Raw genomic sequence first — 21364 nt, 5'->3', positions numbered from 1 at the left:
ATGTTTGCAAGTGTAAATAAACGAGAAAAATGGTAAATAAAAGAAAAGAATATTAGAATACCCATTAATGTAATTAACCAAATAATATCACCGACTCACGGATTAAACCGATCATGGTATAAGGAACCAAGGGTGATTATGATTTATGGTTAAAACGTTTGTCAGAAAGATGAATTAAAATGGTAAAAACCGTAATAGAAAAGAAGTAAAATCAAAAGAAAGTGTTGAAGGAAGATGAACTCAAACACGTTTGAGTCTGACCTGAGAAGCCACAAGAGGCGCGAGCCTCTTTGCATAGCAAAGAACTTCTGTCTCAGGCCAAAACTCGTTTTTGGATCATCTAATCTATATTTGAATCGTGTTATGCATTGTTCATGTTTATAAAGTTATGAAAACAGTAAAGACATGAAATAAATGAGTTATTATGTGAAACCCTCATTTATCGCGGAAAAGTAAACACGTAATTCTAGAATAAAACAGCATGGATATGTTTGTAATAGGTTCATTTGGGTAAAAACCTGTAATTTTTAAAAACCTGAACCTGTTATAAAGATATCCAAATTGGAAGGTGTCAAAACATACAAGGTCCAAATAGAAGTTTCGCAACATAACCATTGCTAAAGTCGCGAATAGCAAAGTTATACAACCAAATGTAAAGAGGGAGACATATGTCCCTAAAATGTATGTGACATAAAAAGTGTTTAAGGGTCACAAGAAAATAAAGCCAATCTAGGTCCCAAGGTTACTTTGCTCGCTAACTCGTCCATGTACCCCATATATGCATCACCTACCTGTCATTCGCATTTTATACAAATACGAAAGCCACGGTCGATGGGGGAGTAACTCCGAGTTCTCCCGCCACGAAATGTCATAATTAATATAACATGTAAACATAAGAATATGAATATGAATAACACATAGCCTTAGCATATAGATGCTAGACAATCGTGCTTATCATGTGAACAACAATATAACAACACATAGTCCTAGCATGCGAATACTAGACCGACTCATACTACACTATCATGTGAATCACATAACATCCAGGAATCCAAACTCTATCAACCATAGCCGGCTTGCATCTCACCTTCTATGATTCATAGAATCATCAAACAAGAAAGGACAATATATCTAGAGACAGGCATAAGTTACTAGTATAGTCAATAGTCACTTTGTAACTCGAGTCTATACCACGAGGTAGGGAAGCTAGTATTTTGGCTCAGAAGTTACATTTAAAACATGGCCAAGATACGACTCAACCCTAATCCTAGACTGCGCAGACCTAGCGAAATGCGGATAAAACCACCTCACCCAAGACTCATGATAAAACCACATGAGTACCCTAAGGAGTCCACCAAAGGGTTGGCTAGTACTTAAGCTGACCATCTCCTCACAAAATAGGCAGAAAGGTCATGCCCCAGCTTGGATATAAACCCACCAAGCCAGGAACACAAAGGCTATTAAGCCGCAAACATATACTCGTCAAAGACTATAATGGCCTATCTATGATGAAGGCCGAAATACTCACCTAGGACCTAAATAAAACCAATCTAGGTCCCAGCTTGAATACTTTAGCCCACACCACACAAGACAAGTAGGACACCCAATTAACCATAAGAGAGGCAAAGAGTCCAAACTTATACACACAAAAGATCATACACACCCTAGTATATGAAAGGCTACGCAAGAGCATATTCAGCTGACAATCCAACAATATCTCCAATATCAATAATAATCCAAATTCCAGCTAACCGTTAATCATAATTCATGAGAACAAGCTAAAATGGCAACAAGGCAAGAAGACTCAAGTATAAGGCAACCAATTCATCCAACAACCAACATGTGAAATGATAATTACAAATATCAAGGCATAACATAAAACCTCCAATAACAACCAATCTCACCTCAAAGACAAACCCTCGACCCGAGTCCCGCGACGGGTCATCGGTCAAATCGAGGCTGACCGGTTTAAACCTAGTTTGACCAAACTCGTTCGGTCAATCTGGCCCAGCTCAGAGTCTTGGCCTACTTTGGCCCAAATCACAAATTTTATCGCAATATTATTCTCATGCTATTTCCAATTTCTATCATGTGAAAAACGAAAGTAAAACATTATCAATCACCTAAACACTTATCAAACAACAAACAAAACATCAACTACTAATGTGACATTAATTCGTCGAGTAACTCGGAATAGTTACCTTACGCTAGCAAAGAGACAAGTAATAACTTGAGAAAGCTTCTAAAACCCAAAATTACTCTTCATGTTCAACCACATATGAGGCACCTAAAATAATTATGTGAAAGGATGATATTAACGAATTATCTTTATATAAAATATGAGACGGAAATATAATTAAATAACGAAATATACTCTACTGCACCCATTTTTATCAACCCATACGCAACCCATAAAACAGTCCTCCATCAGTATATAACCGCCGCTGCTCGATCCACGTCAAAACAGTCCCAAACCCTATACTAAAACGCCCCAAAACAGGGGCTCACAAAACCCCCTGTCGCGGTTCCAAATCAAAACCCCATCGTCTTTTCAAAGATACACCGTCTTAAATATACCACTTACTAGCTAGCATCCCAAATGATCCCTACAGTCAAGTATACACCGTCTCAATCATCTCCACATATCGATATACACGTCTCAACTATACCACTGACTAATTAACATCCATAAGGATCCCTATATATAATTATACATCGTCTCAATTATAAAACAGACTAACCAGCATTCGAAATAAACATATTTTACAAGTAATATCGAGTAACCCGTCATCGTTACCTTTTTCCGATCGAACTAGTCCTTCACGACTAACAAATCTTATACAAGACCGTCTATCTTAGCATCTACAACCGTCTTATAATAAATAAAGCTGAAAGTATAAATTGGGTTTGTAGAAATACATAACGAAAATGAATGTTACTTACATCGGAATGACGAGAACGACGAGAGGAGCGCTATGGAACAAAAATCATTGAAAACGGATGAGAAACGGAGCATCAGGACGACTTATAGACAAAAATTTAAACGAAAGAAAAGAAGAACAAAGAAGAAGGAAACAGAAGAAAGGAAGAAGACGTGAGGAATGATAATAATGAGACACCAGCTAGCTTGCTAGCTACTAATTATACGTACGTTTCTTCATCGTTAAGTAATTTCGCTCGTTTTTAAAACCGTCTCGAGTTAATAAAATCTGTTTTAGTAAAAGTTTCAGTAATAAAACGGAATCAATAATAAATAAATTTAATGAGTGAAAATAAAATAAACTCAGCTAGTTAACGTAAATAATACAATATCAGCTTGAATCGGAATTATTAGCGATTTTTACAAAACTAACGGATATTAATAAAAATTGCTAATTTAGTGAAATAAGCTCAAAATAGCTAATTGGACGGTTTTGTTCCCAAAATCCATCTCGGGTTCACTTAAAACAACTTTCATAAGGACTCGTAAAGAAACGGAAATTATTAAATAAATAAACTCGAACTAACTTCAATAAACTCGAACTAACTTTAAATAAACTTATTAATGATTATTAAAATTAACGTATCGAAGTATGATGAAATTAATTAATTAGCTAAGCATATATATATAAATCGTTAAATGATGTTATTAAATTCAAAATAGCAATTAAAAGAATTTTATCCAACTTAATAAAATACGGGGTGTTACATATTAACACCCTCAAACTTACGTATTATGATGTTTGTGAGATAGACGACTTTAGAGACGGTTATCTCGTATGCGACTACTCGCTGTAGATACCTCACTTCTACACCTCCCGCCAACCACCCAGTGATGATTAAGCCGCATGTTTGATACGCGGAACGATTTATGACAGCCCATAAGTTCATCGTCAAGTGATAGCTCAAACACACGAGTCAACTCCTAGGTCGTCATCTACGCACCGGTACGGTCGTTTTGATAGTAATTAGAGTTCATTTGGAGTCCGGGTCAAAAACCGCTTCATTTTCTTAAAACCGTTTAAATGACGAGTCGGAATATTCCGGAATGTTCTAGAATTCTCTAGATATTTATTCCTAATTAAAATTAATATTTTAAGTAAATATCTACGGTAATATTGTGTTTCATGGATTAAGGAATTGTAAATCTACCGAAATTTTATAATAAAACGTGGAAATCTTTCTTGCCGAGGAGGAAACCGCTGGAGAAAAGACGCAGCAAATGTTGCGCCTCTTCGAAGAAACGCAGTAGTTGCTGCGCCTCTTCTCCAGCCCTCTTTTCGCATTTTCCAGAATATTTTCGAGATTTGTTTCTAAATCCGTATCATTCCAAAACTTTTCCATATGTTTAGTATAAATAGAGGCCTTCGGCCTCCATATTCGGAACGCGAGTGTTCCGTCCTCTCTCTCTCTCTCTCTCTCCCTCTCTCTCTCTCTCTCTCTCTCTCTCTCTCTCTCTATTTGCATTCTAGACTACGCTATTGCGTTTCGACGCCTACGTGCTTGATCAATCGACCACGTAAGCTCAGATCATTCTGACTCCTAGTCACGTTGCATAGACCGACCAACTTGACCAACTCCACCTTTAATCAACCTAATCAATCTACTAAATCCTCTAACGAGGGCACTTTCCACGCATATTCGAGTCGAGCAATCACTAAAAGATAACTTTAGTCAATCGTTTCGTCAAACATATAAGTCTGAGTGTGTAAATCCCATTTTATTATTGTACTTTTATTTTGTATCAATTAATGTAAATCTATATCAAGAGCACGTTCGAAAACCGATTTAAAATCCACCTTTTAAAGCCGTTTTTACGAAACAGTAGAGGTCAGACGTCGAGAAGAAATGCAGCAGCAGCTGCGCCTTCAGGAAGGATCGCAGCCTTGCTCCAGCTCTTCTTCTTCTTCCTCTACTTCCTGCAAATTTCCTCCTTTTCTTATTCTTTCATTTTCTTTCAGTCTCTTTGTTATTTCACTATATAAATCATATTTTAACAACTCCCTTTTAATTACAATGCTTAATTCGTCCTTAATCTCGAGTAATTCAATACTTGCGGGTTTTCGCCGTTTTAATTCAAATCGATCTTCGGGGTTTTGACTTGTTCATGTCGAGGATCTGGAGTCCCAATTTGATACACAAGTTTTCTTCCGAATTTTATTTATCCAGTTTCGTCTTAAACTAACCTCAAGTTTTGCCTTTTTGTATTTCCGACACGAGTTCATCGTATAATCATAATCATGTAAACCGATGTAATTTCTCGTTTTAATTCGTTTTATTACTTGCCCAGATATATATGATCGGTTAAAACACTTCAATTCGAGTCTAATATCGATATTCCATCTTAAATCTACCAACGAAAAATAACAGTGTTGCGATTCTGACTTCACAGCCATAACCCAGCTCGAGAACAGACCCATGAAGTGATGCGCCTCTTCCAGAGGACGCAGTAGATAATTTCATATTTTGACGTAGATCGAATAAAGCTTATAATTTTGTAATTTTAATTATTGTAATTCATTTATCGTAATTATTATTATGTATACTTTAATTGTATGGTATTCGCATGTATTGAATCTAACATTTGCTTCAACCAGTTTTTTTTGCTAAAACACGTGTTAACCGACATAGTCTAATTTCACATGCTAGGATTAATCGATGTTTGTTTCATTCCATGCATTACATCGACGACATATCAAATATGAATGACTTCCCTAATCATTAGTAGAGGCCGCTATCAAGGTGGGTGGGATTAGGTGTTCGAATTAAAGAACTTCCTGATACGAACCCTCACCCCTTACTCCAGTTATCTCTGGACATCCGTGTCCATTGGCATCTCGAGAGTCATTCTAGACATAGAATGCTAAGGGTAACGAGTTCTTAGTGCTCATGTCATTACCTTGTGTCTTGACATGGCACGAGGTATTCGAACGGTTTCCAATTTTCCACAATAAATTGATGGCGACTCCACAAATGCAGGCTTATGCAACCTTTCACAGGTTTCAATGCCTCACAAATCAGTAACGGCCCATGACGTGCTTTGGCAAACCAAGGTTCCGTGGGAGAAGTGCCGCCGCCTCAAAACCACAAAGTGGGGGTGCACGCGGTGCGGGTGGCCTTATCCACAGTTTGGCGACTACGCTGGCGATGATACACTTACGTGTTACCTAGGGTGAAACTTAAACAAAGTTAGGGAATAGTTTATACGAGACAGTTGTCGATTTTTATTACACGACCTTCTTAGGTCGTTTCATTTGGTCTTCCTAGGCCCTAAACCAACCCATTCGACCAATCGTCCCGTCCGGACGGTCCAAATTCCTATCTGGGCCTAACGATGGATAGCGATTGACGTCAACCATACTGCGGTACATACTCCTGTTTGTATCGAGAGCTTTCACTACTCGAGGAAATGGACTAGGAACCGACCTTACTCGTGTTTGGCACGGACCTCTGCATAGACCAGGGTATGATTGCTTAGTATGGCAACCCACCTTTTTAAGCCAAAACCCTTTAAATGGACTAAGCATACCGTTTTAATGCCCATATGTATGTTTGTATCATATACGTGATCACCATTTGTAAACAAAACCATGACGACATTTTGTAAAATAAAATACATTTCAAAATAAAAACATTTTCAAAAATGGCCTAAAACAGCGCAAAATAAGCCGAAACTCTGTCTAATGTCGCGTCAAACTTCGGACCTCAAACCCATTTCAAAACTCACTTCGAGTCAGCACTCCTAGAGCTACACTACAGTTGTCTAGGACAAACATTTCAAAATTATTTGTCATTTTCAAATCCCACTTGACACAGTGGCACACACTCACTTCACGAGTCGAGTCTTTTTTTTGAGTAAGTGTACAGAAATGGCCGATCGTATTTTGATTCGTCGTCGATTTCTTATCCTCAGTCCAAAATGATGGGAACTAGTCATGGTAGCGTTAATGGTTAACCCAAACAGCCCGCAAGTGGTAATGATCAAATCCTAGCTGCACTCCTTAGTCTCCAGACAAGCCAAGACCAAGCTTATGCTCGCCTTACCGCTATCGAAGGCCATATTGTCGCCGTAGAAGCTAGACTTCCACCTGCAGAGGGTCCCATTCCCGACGTGATCATACACGATATTTCTCCACCCTTTGATGTAACAACCCGAATTATAAAACAAAGGGAAAACATAATATAAAGTAAATATCAGAATATAATACTGATAAAAGGGTCAAGGTGGCGGAAACACCTGACTAATCCGATGCGCTACTAAATCCAAAAACCAAACTAATACATTATTGAAGAGTTCTCAAACATAAAAACAAACTCCTAATTTATTATTAAACTCGCTTCGCACATTCCCCAAGCTAGCATCAACCAGTCATCAACAATCTGAACAACCTGAGAAAGGGGGTCGACAATCAGTCGGGAGTAACTAGATTCTCCCCCAGTCATGCTTACAAAAATTGAATATAACTAACAATCATTAACAATATAAATGTAAAACCAGTAAGCATGTGAGACCATCTACACTCTTGAAAACCTAATATCGCTTACCATAACTTTATCAATCTTAAGCGAATGCAAACATGCAAACCTAGACCATATCCAACCACTAGACCATGCACACTTACAATCAAAGTAGCACACGACCCATAATAACTAAAGGCACAATGCTAGCATTAAAGCATGGCGAATATGGTGACATAGAATCCACAGCAACAGAAGGCACAAAGCTAGCAACAAAGCATAGCGAAGAGCGAACGCTCGTTAGAGCGTATAACCACTGCCTCTAACTTGCCAGAGCGTATAACCACTGCCTCTAGCTGACGAAACGTATAACCCCCGCCTCCACCGTACTATGTATAACGATAACCAGTGCCTCTTGTCTAAGACCTGGCCAGACTCTCGGCGCATTTTCGGTGCAATAACTGTACACCGAACGACACTCGGGGAATAGAGCGTATAACCACTGCCTCTGCCCTATCCCGAACATAGACCAAATAAATCCCGCATCCACGGGCGGCTTTGGCTCTTTCCGATAGCACATAACCGTAACTACCGTAACCTATTCAAACTAGCCAACAAACAAATGCACTATAACCGGCTGTACTAACATGCGTGAACTACATCAGGACTCAACTGATAGGATAGTATAACTGACCATCTTACTCTTGGCCGCCTATCATGCCGCTACTAGGGTTTCATTCGTAAACCCTAATTGCGCTCATGACACCCATAATAAACATATAAACAACATACGATATATAATTAAAACCTTAAATCATATACAATCATGCGCAAACATAATTATTAATGATAATAAACAATCAAACATGTACCAATCATACAAACTAATTATTAAATCATATTAATTACATCAATTGGCATAGATGCAATTAAAAGAGAAACACCTAGTTACCTTTTTAGCAATTAATGAAACCTCCATAAAGAAAATGACCAACAAAGCTTTGTCTCCAACACGTGTCAACGTCCCCAAAATTAACATTAAGAATAGCCGAATCCAAATTCATGAATTCACCATAAAAGACCCTTCTTCTTCTTCTTTATCCATTAAAAATAAGAGACCATAATGGTAGATCTAAAGGTCCATACAAATAATCCCCATAAAAATATTTGGAGATAAATATGTTGTAAGGATAAGAGGAAGGATTGTGGAAATATATTTTGTGTATGAGTTTGGACGAAAGAAAGTGATACGGTCCTTATGTACCAAAAATAAATACCTAAATATAACTAACAGAAGCTATCGATAAGTAGGGTGGATCTCCACAGGGAGGCGGTTTACTATCTACTTGTCTATTCGGTCTGTCTAATGTCACAAGTTGGGGGTTTGAAATGTTTTGACTAAACTAATAGAATTAAGGCAAGAGGAAATAATGAAGAAATACAGGGGTCAATCAGATAAAAGAAAGAAATATGCTAGGAATCGGTCTACCATGGCAGCTACACTATTAGGTCAACTGAGTCGATTAAATTATTGATAAGAAGAGCGAGGTCGTCACCTTTCGGTCCTTAAACCTACGATTATACCCTTTCGGTCTCTAATCGCCCTAGGGTCTCCCTAACATAGCTTTCGCCCTAGTTAGGTATCACCTATTGTAATTAAGCAAGCCTTCCCTTCCAATCTTTCGATCCAGGTCGGAGGTAACTAAATAAATCGGTCTCCTGCATGCATTCATTCAACCTAATCACAATTATATTGCTTAATACAATTCTTGTCGCAAAACTAATCTAATCATGTCGAACCTAACATATTGCTACCAAGGTTTCCTTAGTCCTAACATATTAAAGGAATTAGCTAGACATAATTAAATAAAGAACATAAATAATAAAGAGAGGAAGAGAAATCAACATTAAATTAAAGAGGAAAAAGGGAGAGAAATGTTACTGAAATAATCCGGAATTAAGGAAGAACAAAACAGCAGGAACAATGTATTAGAGCAAAGGTAACGTCTGACAGTGCCAGATGATCAGGAGAGAGGTGCAACTGACGTCCTACCTTCCTATTTATAAGAAAATAGGAATTATTTAACCTAATGACGGAAATAAACTAAAAAGTCCAGCCCGTAAGAGAATCCACTCGATCGAGTGGTTTTAAACTACTCGATCGAGCAAACTCAGGCTCAAACCGTTCGATCGACCAAAAGATTCACTCGATCGACTAAACACTAATATGGAACTGTTCGATCGACCATATAAAGTGCTCGATCGACTTATTACTTAACCTAAAACCACTCGATCGACCAGTTAAGTACTCGATCGAGTGGATCTTGACTTCAGCAGCTACAAAATCTCGTTAGTTTAGCTTTGACTTGTCCTTTTAACTCCCGAAATAGCTTCACGCATCCCAAGACAGCAATAATTCCGCTCCAAATTCACTCTTCCTCCAAATGCATGCAAAACGGACGGTAAAAGGCTCGATTTCACTACTTTTGGGTTCATTCCTGCAAATAAAACAAAATAACCCAAAGTAGCATATTCGGGGCATTTCGTAGCATGAAACCACGATAAAAGCATGGAAATACGTGCATAACAAGGCCTAAAAAGACTATATAAAATGCACGTATCAAATCTCCCCAAACCAATCCTTTACTCGTCCTCGAGTAAACTAAATGCAACTAATGGAATGGAGAAGATAACTCAGAGCTAGCTACAAATGCCCACTTAAACCAATTTAATGCAAGCAAACTAACTCTTATAGCAAACAGTCAAATGCAAACGAGTTGTAAGATGTTTATAATAAAGCTGAACCGTCGACCTTGCAAGACCTTTAATAATGGACTCTCACGGGTCACTCTTCTCTCATGAAGCAAAGGGTGAACATATATATGTAAGAGAGAAAAAAAAATAGTCGCTCACCTAAACTACGACCCACATAAACATGCATGCAACTAATATGATAGACAATTCTAGCTACCGTACATACATTCCAACCAAACAAGGTCCCACACATGTAGGAGGGCTTACAAAAATATGGTAAAGTGAGGCAATGGGTAAGAAAAGGCAAAACATTTATGGGAATGTGGAGGTATAGGTGATCAAGCTAGTACCTAAACAAAACCATATGGCAACATCCAATTCCAACTCAATTATGAATTAAGCGCATATGCCCTTCATTTGGCACAAAACTCACCAAACCGAACTGAAAATACTCCTCAAATGATATAGATAAAGCATAGGAGCGAAACCGTCAACAGTACAAACTCTTTTTTTTCTTTCTTTTTTTTTTCTATTTTTTTTCGGTTTCTTCTTTTCTTTTCTTTCACGTTTTTTTTTTGTTTTTTTTTTCTTTTTTCATGTCTTATTTTTTTTTTCTTTTTTCACGTTTTTTTTCATCAACCTCCTTTTCTTCATAAATTACCAACTCCGAATAAACAGATACAAGCCAAACTTGGCACAATGAAATATATACCGCAAAACGTACACTAAACTAGCTTGACAAGGCAGGCTGAATTTGGGATGTAGCTTAAGGGTCAATAGGCAAATTTGGCTAATGTGGAGTTAAATGGGTAAAAATAAAAGAAAGGGAAATTGTAAGCACCTCCCTGCATGTGACACCAACCACTAACCCGAATGTATGCAGGCAAAAAGCAATTGAATTTCATATACGTGCAAATTAATGAACATGCTATGCAAGGAGTAACTACTCACAATCCTACATGAAACCGGTCACAAATGACACCAGTTTATACGGCTCTAAGTCCTTAGAAATTATAAGTAGGTTGCCAAAATTACAGGTCAAGTCTATTCATTCATCTAAATTTAACATTAACTCGTGGATATGCAATAAGACAAAGCTAAAAGATAACAGTTTAATGCAAGGCTTAAGCAAAAAGACAATTGCAGTGCAATTTCATCATTGAAATCTACTGTTCCGACTCAACCTATATGCTAAAATAAACGTGAATTTTTTTGAATTTTTCAATTTTTATGAGATTTTGAATTTTTATGAAAATAAACAACAATGCATACAAAAATTAAACGTGACAACAGAAATGCAATAAAAACAACATGCAGACACAGATATGGATGCATAACCTCCCCAAACCAAACCGTACAATGCCCTCATTATACCAAAACATGGAAAGGAAACGCAAACTAAAAGAGAAAGAGAGTAAATGCGGAAAACTTACAAGATTGCGCGAATAAGGGACCTCCCCAAACCAGCCAGCAACGTGGGAGGTGACTAATTGTAACACCCCCATACTCCGAGTGCCTTACCAGGACCACTCAGGTATGAAGACATCACCATCTCGGTCGCCCGAGGTATGATAATCAAATAGACAAAACAGAAACAACATTTATTGTAAATAGTTTAATGAATAAATACAATCCTCGAAACCAAACTGAAAGTGCAATACATTATTCCAAACTATCTGTTCTCAACTCGAAATGTAAATAAATGCTAAACTACAAAATGAAGACTCTATCGTCATGTCGTGGCCATCCCATCTATCCCGCACTCATCTCTATACCTGTTCAATATCTGCTCACCATCCCCGAATGGATCACCGCAGTTTTACAAAACAACACCGGGTCAAGACTAATCACACAATCAATATAGATAACAATAATAAGACAAACAGACAAAGTGAATCACACACACACACACCACCAACTCCCATCATCTCAATACCGACCGTCCACCGGACCACCGCTGGGGGACCGCAGCTGTTCCCACCTAAGCCCCGCTCATCGTACGAGCGATAACCCTGTCCATTAATGTGCACATCCCCTTTCGTGGCGGGTTCCACGAAGGGCGAAACTAGGGCGTGAGATCACTCCCGCAAGTGACCCCACTCAACCGAGAACGCATCTCGAGAACCATCAACAAACACAACCACAATCACAATCACAATCACAATCATCATATCAAACAACTAACTACAACACATCACCAATATCCCATTATGGGACTAATACTGAGTAGGAAATCCTACCTGGAAAGCACAACACGCAGACGGTATCTACAGCTGTATCAAAACGGCTCCTCTACGAATTCTCCTCCTATCATACAACACATAGATGCTACCACTCAAATACTACTCATAAAAACCCCCAATTCCTAAATTAGGGTTTCATCAATCTTATCAAAACATTATAGAAATTATATTAAAAGCTTACCCTCGACGCAAGGAATCCAACGACACGAACTACGATACGAACTGACCGTCTGAACTCCGGGAATTGTCAAGAACGCGATTAGGAAGAAGACTAGTTGCTTTCTCTCTTAAACAGGTTTTAGGTTTTGTAAAAAGTGATTTAGAACAATTACGAATATGTTTAAATACCTTAATCGCGTAATTAACAAAACCCGAGAAAACTCCCCCGTAAAACCGGACACTCGATCGAGTACCCAAGGTACTCGATCGAGTACTTCTACTCGATCGAGTGCCCAAGCTACTCGATCGAGTGCCCAACAGTCGAAACTGTTTTGCTTCGCCACTTACCCTTACTCGACAGAGTAAGGCCTACTCGATAGAGTACCCCAAGACTATAAATACGGAGTATTGCGGTCTTCCCTCCTTAAAAGGAACTTCGTCCCCCGGTTCAAACCACTACTAAAACAAAGGTACTCCAAAACATTCCCGACTCAACAACCAAAACAAAACTCAATCTAAAACACGCTACTTACCCAACTCATCCCGACAACCTACCGACGCAACATATAAAAAGGTGTATAAAACTCTTAGAAACTCTCGCGATCATCTCCTACCCCCTAGAAGAAACAAGGTTACGTCCCCGTAACCATACATACCTGATCAAAAAGGAAGGGGTAACGCTCTTTCATGATATTCTCTGCCTCCCATGTAGCTTCCTCGGTCTCGTGGTTAGACCAAAGGATCTTGAGCAAAACTGTCTCACCACTCCTGGTCTTCCTAACCTTTCGGTCTAGGATCTGCTTAGGCACCTCAAGGTATGATAAAGACTCATCCAGCTCTAAGCTCTCCGCCTCCAACACATGTGACGGGTCACTCACATACTTCCGCAACTGCGATACATGAAACACATTATGTACTCTCTCTAATGCACTGGTAAAGCCGACGATAAGCAACTTCCCCAACTCGCTCTAAGATCTCATAAGGCCCTATAAACTTCTGGCTTAGCTTGCCTTTCTTCCCAAACCTCATAACCCCACGCATAGGAGACACTTTCAGAAGAACCTTGTCCCCAACCCGAAACTCTATGTCCCGACGGTGTAGATCTCGCATAACTCTTCTGTCGATCCCGGGCCGCTCTCATCCGTTCCCTGATCATCTTAATCTGTTCCACCATCTCATGTACCATCTCTGGTCCTAAAACCACCGCCTCAAAGACTATCGTCCCAACAGATCGGACTCCTACATCTCCTCCCATACAAAGCCTCAAACGGTGCCATACCAATACCGGTGTGATAGGCCGTTGTTGTAAGAAAACTCTATCAAGTCCAACCTCCGCTCCCAGCTACCACCAAAATCCATCACACAAGCTCGCAACATATCCTCAAGAGTCTTGATTGTTCTCTCGATCTGCCCGTCTGCCGCGGGATGAAATGTGTACTCATCTTCAGATTTGTCCCCAACGATTCCTGCAACTCCTTCCAAAACCTCGATATAAACCTCGCATCTCTGTCAGACACTATGTCCTTAGGGACTCCATGTAACTTAAGCACGTTCTTTCGATAGGCCATAGCCAATTGTGCCTTAGTCCATGTATCTTTCATTGGAACAAAGTGAGCGACTTGGTCGACGATCCACTATCACCCAAATCATATTGTTACCTTGTTGACTCTTAGGTAAACCCACAATGAAATCCATGGAAATGGATTCCCACTTCCACTCCGGCACCTCCAAAGACCGAACCTTACCTTGTGGTCTTCTCTGTTCCCCTTTTACTCTCGGCATGTCAAACAACGGGACACAAACTCAAATTTGTCTATTTCTTCATCCCAGGGCACCAAAACGTTTTCTTCAAATCTTTGTAAAGCTTATCTCCACCCGGATGCACTGAATATGGTATGCAATGTGCCTCTGTCATGATAGTCTTTTTCAACTCCTCATCATTAGGAACACACCACCTACCATCAAACCTCAAACTACCATCTCAGTATGAATGGAAAACCGGACACCGTCCCTTTCTCTACCCCACTCTCCACTCCACTATCTTAGGATCCAAAGCCTCGCTTATCCCGAATATCATCATAAAACTCAAGTCGTCTTTGTCATATCACCCATGGCATCTCCTTTCTGCATCATATGTATCCCGAACCTCGCTACCTCATCTCTCAGCCTCATCAAAGATAGAGCTGTACACAAAGAATGTACACTCTTCCTACTCAAAGCATCGCCTACAACATTGGCTTTCCTTCATGGTAGATGATTTCCATGTCATAATCGCCAATCAACTCCATCCACCTCCTCTGTCTCATGTTCAACTCCTTCTACGTGAAGATGTACTTGAGACTCTTGTGATCCGAAAATACCTTAAAGATTGCTCCATAAAGGTAATGTCTCCAAATCTTGAGAGCAAACACCACTGCACCCAACTCCGGATCATGAGTAGGGTAATTCTCCTCATAAGGCTTCAACTGCCTAGAAGCATAGGCAATCACTTTACCATTTTGCATCAACACACAACCTAGCCCATTCTTCGAAGCATCGTATAAACCTCAAAATTCTCGCTCCCTTCAGTAATGCGAGGACATGAGCTGTGGTCAAACGCTCCTTTAATGTTTGGAACGCCGTCTCACAACTCTCAACCCAACGAAACCTGTTCTCTTTCCTCATCAACGCTGTCATCGGTCTAGCTATCTTGGAGAAATCTTTCACGAACCGCCCGTAGTATCCAAATAAACCCAAGAAACTCCTAACCTCAAGAACATTCTTCTGCTTCCCACTTTGTCACCTCAATCTTCGCCGGATCCACACTACCCCATCTTTAGAGATTACATGCCCCAAAAGCAACTTTCTCCAACCGAACTCACACTTGGAAAACTTAGCATACAACTCATGATCCCTCAAAGTCTGCAACACGATCCTCGGATGCTCCTCATGCTCCTCCTTAGTCTTAGAGTAGACTAAGATGTCATCGATAAACACCACCACGAATCGGTCCAAGAACTGTCTGAAGATCCTATTCATCAAATCCATAAACACTGCCGGCGCATTAGACAACCCAAATGGCATCACCACATACTCATAATGGCCATACCTCGACGTGAAAGCTCTCTTCGGTATGTCCACCTCTCTAATCTTCACCCGATGGTACCCCGACCTCAAATCAATCTTAGAAAAGACTGTTGCACCACTCAACTGATCAAACAGGTCATCTATCCTTGGCAAAGGATACTTGTTCTTTATCGTCACACGGTTCAGCTCCCTGTAATCTATGCATAACCTCAAACTCCCATCTTTCTTCTTCACGAAAAGAACTGGTGCTCCCCAAGGCGATACACTTGGTCTAATGTATCCCTTCTCTATCAAATCATCCAACTGCTTCCTAAGCTCCTCCATCTCCTTAGGACCCATACGGTACGGTGCCTTAGAGATTGGCCCCGTCCCTGGCTTCAACTCAACGGTGAAATCTATCTCCCTCTTCGGTGGCAACCCCGGAATCTCCTCTGGAAAAACATCTGCAAACTCTCCCACCACTGGTATCTCGTCAACTGCCGGGCTCTCTATCCGGTCATCTCTCACATGGCACAAAATCAGAGGACATCCCTTCCTCGTATACGACTTCAAGGTGACAAAAATCATCTTAACTTTGGGTTTGACTAGAAACCCTCGGTAAGACACACTAACACCCTTAGGACCTCTTAGGGACACTTTCTTTTGATGACAGTCTATCTTAGCTTTATACTTTCCTAACCAATCCATCCCAACTATCATCTCAAAACCATTAAAAGGAAAATCTAGCAAGTCTACCGGGAAATCGACTTGCCCAACTATCAAAGATACATCTCTAAACAACCTCCCACACGATACAGACTCACCCGAAGGTATGAAAACTTGCTCCCTAACAGACTCATATACTCTCAAACCCAACTGTTTTACATGACTCAAGACACAAACGAATGAGAAGCCCCGAATCAAACAAAACAAACGTAGGAATACCATTAACAAGGAATGTACCGGTGATAACGTGCGCATCTTCCTCACCGCCTTCTTGTCCATCATGAACAACTTGCCATCGGTCTTCTCGCCCACCTCCCCGGACAAGATCGGGCCGATGCGGTCGGCTTAGCACCCGACCCTTGATTGTTGTTGTTGTTGTTCGTCGGTGTCTTCGATAAGAATTACGCCGTTGCGGTTGCCTCCACTCTGGTAGCTCGACCCCCCGGTTTGGCCATGATCCAGCTGGTCTGTTGCTCGCAAAGCTCTGTGCAGGTCTCTGAAAAGATCCCGGTGCACTCGTGCACTCATGTCTCTTGTGGCCTACGCCACCACAACCAAAGCAGGTCACTCCCCAGCTATTGCTCACACTCCCACGGCCTCGCCCAAAGGAAGTTCCAAAGACTAAACCCGGACCCGAAGAAAATCCCTTAGATTGATTGTGGTTGCCTTTCTTGAAATTAGATTGGCCACCACCCTCGCTCTCGACTTCCTCTTTTCTCCACCCGACCTCTCCCGAGCCATCTCCACTAGTCTCTCGGCTCTCCCCTCTCATACGCTTCCTTTACATCGCAAGGACTCCCACGGGTAACTTATCCATAATTTTCGTGGTTAGCCCTCTCTCAAACCTCAAAGCCGATTCTCTCCTCACTCAAACCCATATCCTCAAGATATCTAGATTTCTCATTGAACCGCCCGTAGTACTCAGCCACGACATCTCAAATTGTCATCTTAAACTTATCGAACTCCTCTCTCAACTTACTCCTCACATGTTCTGTACGAACTCCTTCCTCACAACCCTAAAACTCCTCCCAAGGTTTAGCAACCCTTGGTTGGTATATATCTCCTTGGCACTCACTTTCACGGAATCCCACCACTTGCCACCGCCTCCCTCGGATAGAATGCGGCTGATCCACTCTCATCTCATCGGACAAATGAACTAAATCTAGTATGTTCTCCATCTCCCTCAGCCAACTATCAAGATGGTTAGGCTCCTCAACTCCCTTGTACTCCTTCGGGTTAAACCTCGCAATATAGAGGCTGACTTTAGCATGGTCAACCTCCTTCTCCTTACTCTTATCCTTGTCCTCATTCACTCTCTTCAGGGTCTCAGTAAGAGCGTCCTGGTGTTCCAACATCTTAACGATGTCATCCGTGGTCATAAGCTCTGCTCTCGCGTACAAAGCATTTCTCTTTGGCGGCATCTTGAAACTATACATATATAAGAAAAGGGTAGATATGAACATACGTACTAAGCTTCAAAACACGAAAACACGCTGCCCAGAACCTACTCGATCGAGTATCCAAACCCACTTGATCGAGTAACGGGCTACTCGATCGAGTGCCCCCATGTTCTCGATCGAGTACCCAAACTCCAGAACCAAACAGCCCTTCTGATCTCTAACCCACTCGATCGAGTATCTAGGCTACTCGATCGAGTTACCCCCTACTCGATCGAGTACCCCTAGTTACTCGATCGAGTGCCCCAAAACGCGATTCTGGACTCAAAATCGCCATAAACCTACCCGATCGAGTCAGCCTCACTCGATCAAGTACCACTAATACGTAAGAGCTACCCGCATATTACGTCACATACTAACATTGCTAACTTTATAAATCACATTATATCATAACATTCATGCTATTAATTGCCACGTTGTAAAACATTCCATCATGCTATCATTTCATCAACAATGTCTATATATATAACATCACTTTTCTTTCATCTCATCAACTTCCAATTCGAACATCCAACCATCAACACATTCCATCACATTGTTACGCAAGTTACTAAGCACACACATGACTCAACACACATTTCCCCCATGTGACCGGTTCAAAGTTGTAGGGCGATCCCCGCGACTTTAGGACGTCTCCCAAGCCTTTGCACTAGCTCCTGCAACTTTTACCCCGGGTTCATTTTAATTGACTCCCTATGTTCATTAAGTTCATTGGTTACAGGTTTCAGGATCGTCGCTCTGATACCATTTGTAACACCCCCATACTCCGAGTGCCTTACCAGGACCACTCAGGTATGAAGACATCACCATCTCGGTCGCCCGAGGTATGATAATCAAATAGACAAAACAGAAACAACATTTATTGTAAATAGTTTAATGAATAAATACAATCCTCGAAACCAAACCGAAAGTGCAATACACATTATTCCAAACTATCTCGTTCTCAACCGAAATGTAAATAAATGCTAAACTACAAATGAAGACTCTATCGTCATGTCGTGGCCATCCCAAATATCCCAAGACTCATCTCTATACCTGTTCAATATCTGCTCACCATCCCCGAATGGATCACCGCAGTTTTACAAAACAACACCGGGGTCGGTACTAATCACACAATCAATATAGATAACAATAATAAGACAAACAGACAATTTGAACCGAATCACACACACACACACCACCAACTCCCATCATCTCAATACCGACCGTCCACCGGACCACCACCGATGGGGGACCGCAGCCGTTCCCACCTAAGCCCCGCTCATCGTACGAGCGATAACCCTGTCCATTAATGTGCACATCCCCTTTCATGGCGGGTTCCACGAAGGGCGAAACTAGGGCGTGAGATCACTCCGGCAAGTGACCCCACTCAGCCGAGAACGCATCTCGAGAACCATCAACAAACACAACCACAATCACAATCACAATCACAATCATCATATCAAACAACTAACTACAAGACATCACCAATATCCCATTATGGGACTAATACTTTTGAGTAGGAAATCCTACCGGAAAGCACAACACGCAGACGGTATCTACAAATTGTATCAAAACGGCTCCTCTACGAATTCTCCTCCTATCATACAACACATAGATGCTACCACTCAAATACTACTCATAAAAACCCCCAATTCCTAAATTAGGGTTTCATCAATCTTATCAAAACATTATAGAAATTATATTAAAAGCTTACCCTCGACGCAAGGAATCCAACGACACGAACTACGATGCAAACCGACCGTCCGAACTCCGGGAATTGTCAAGAACGCGATTAGGAAGAAGACTAGTTGCTTTCTCTCTTAAACAGGTTTTAGGTTTTGTAAAAAGTGATTTAGAACAATTACGAATATGTTTAAATACCTTAATTGCGTAATTAACAAAACCCGAGAAAACTCCCCCGTAAAACCGGACACTCGATCGAGTACCCAAGGTACTCGATCGAGTACCCCCCTACTCGATCGAGTGCCCAAGCTACTCGATCGAGTACCCAACAGGTCAGAAACTGTTTTGCTTCGCCACTTACCCTTACTCGACAGAGTAAGGCCTACTCGATAGAGTACCCCCAAGACTATAAATACGGAGTATTACACTAATAGCTCGGAATACCGTCTCAGGAAGCTAATCCAAGTCAAAAACACTCGATGGCACTCGATCGAGAGGATTTAGTGGTCGATCGAGTGAATGGGCATCCAAAACTGCTCGATCGAAAGGAAATTAGGTCGATCGAGTAGTTCTCTCTTTTGCAGGTGCTCGATCGAGTAGAAAAACTGCTCGATCGAGAGCATTTATCAGCAAAAGTGCTCGATCGAGTACAAAAAGTACTCGATTGAGTGATCCTCAGTGTATTCCTGCAAAAACGCAAATAAAAACAGCCCGCAAACTAACAAAATAAGCTCAACTGAGATAGTCTATAGTACGAAAACCATTTATTACAACTGAAATGAAATAGAAAATGAAAATTAAATCTCCGGGTTTCCTCCCGGGTAGCGCTAGCTTTAGTCAGGTCCCAGCTTGACCTTCTTTTCTTCGAGCCTCTCTAATCAGTCATAATCAAAACAGCTCAAAGCGCGCAGCATGAGATCATACATCTGCGCATGTGCTACACAGAAATGTAAGTAGCACCACAGTGGAATAAAGAAATAGGAAAATAAAATGTTCAAATGTTTAAGCCTAACAAATTTCCTATGTGAGCTCCTAAATTTATCCACAAAATATAGGAGCGCTGGAGCAATTGACAATAAATTAGGGCCCCGTTTCAGATTAACAAGGTTGAGATGACAAGGACGGTGAAAATTCGTTAATTTATACGTCCACAAGGGAGGGGGTATAGCATTAAAAGAAATAGCACGAGTCAAACGAGGTAGCGTACTTTGAATATTAACAATAATAAAATCATCGCTAATTACCTCAGGTAGGTTGCTCTCAATGTCGGAATCACTGACAAAGGAATGTATTACCTCATCCATGCTAGGAGCAAATACCGACTCAGCTGTCCTTTCGTCGCCCTCAGTGGAATTCGTCCCGTAAATCTCAGCCTCAAGCGCATCCAACTCGGCTTTGAATAGGGGAGACTCACCATAACCATTGTCATCATCAAAATTGTCGTCTAAAATGAACCCAAGTGACGTATCAATGCTCTCACTGGCCAACTCACTCGATCGAGCAGAATTATTACTCGATCGAGGACTTTCCTCCTGCATTTCACTCGATCGAGCAGAATTATCACTCGATCGAGGACTTCCTTCTGGAAATTCACTCGATCGACTAATATAATTCACTCGATCGAGTGATTCTTCCTGTACAGCGCTGAAATCTTCGTGTAAACTATTGAAATATGATAGAAATTTGTCGTCCGAATCATAGAGATCATCCTCAGAATTGGGCAACACGGTTTCTTCATGGGAATAACCGCTCTCACTAAAGTATACCTCTTCTGGTTGCGAACTATCCGACTTAGCTACTAACTGAGCAATTTCAGACTCGAGCTTATCAAATCGCGCACAAGTGCGACTATCATCTTCTTGCACTTGGGATGCAAGT

This window comes from Silene latifolia, chromosome X, assembly GCF_048544455.1.
Source record: "Silene latifolia isolate original U9 population chromosome X, ASM4854445v1, whole genome shotgun sequence".
NCBI classification, from domain to species: Eukaryota; Viridiplantae; Streptophyta; class Magnoliopsida; order Caryophyllales; family Caryophyllaceae; genus Silene; species Silene latifolia.
The sequence above is the reverse complement of the archived record's forward strand: the minus strand, read 5'-3'. Positions refer to the sequence as shown.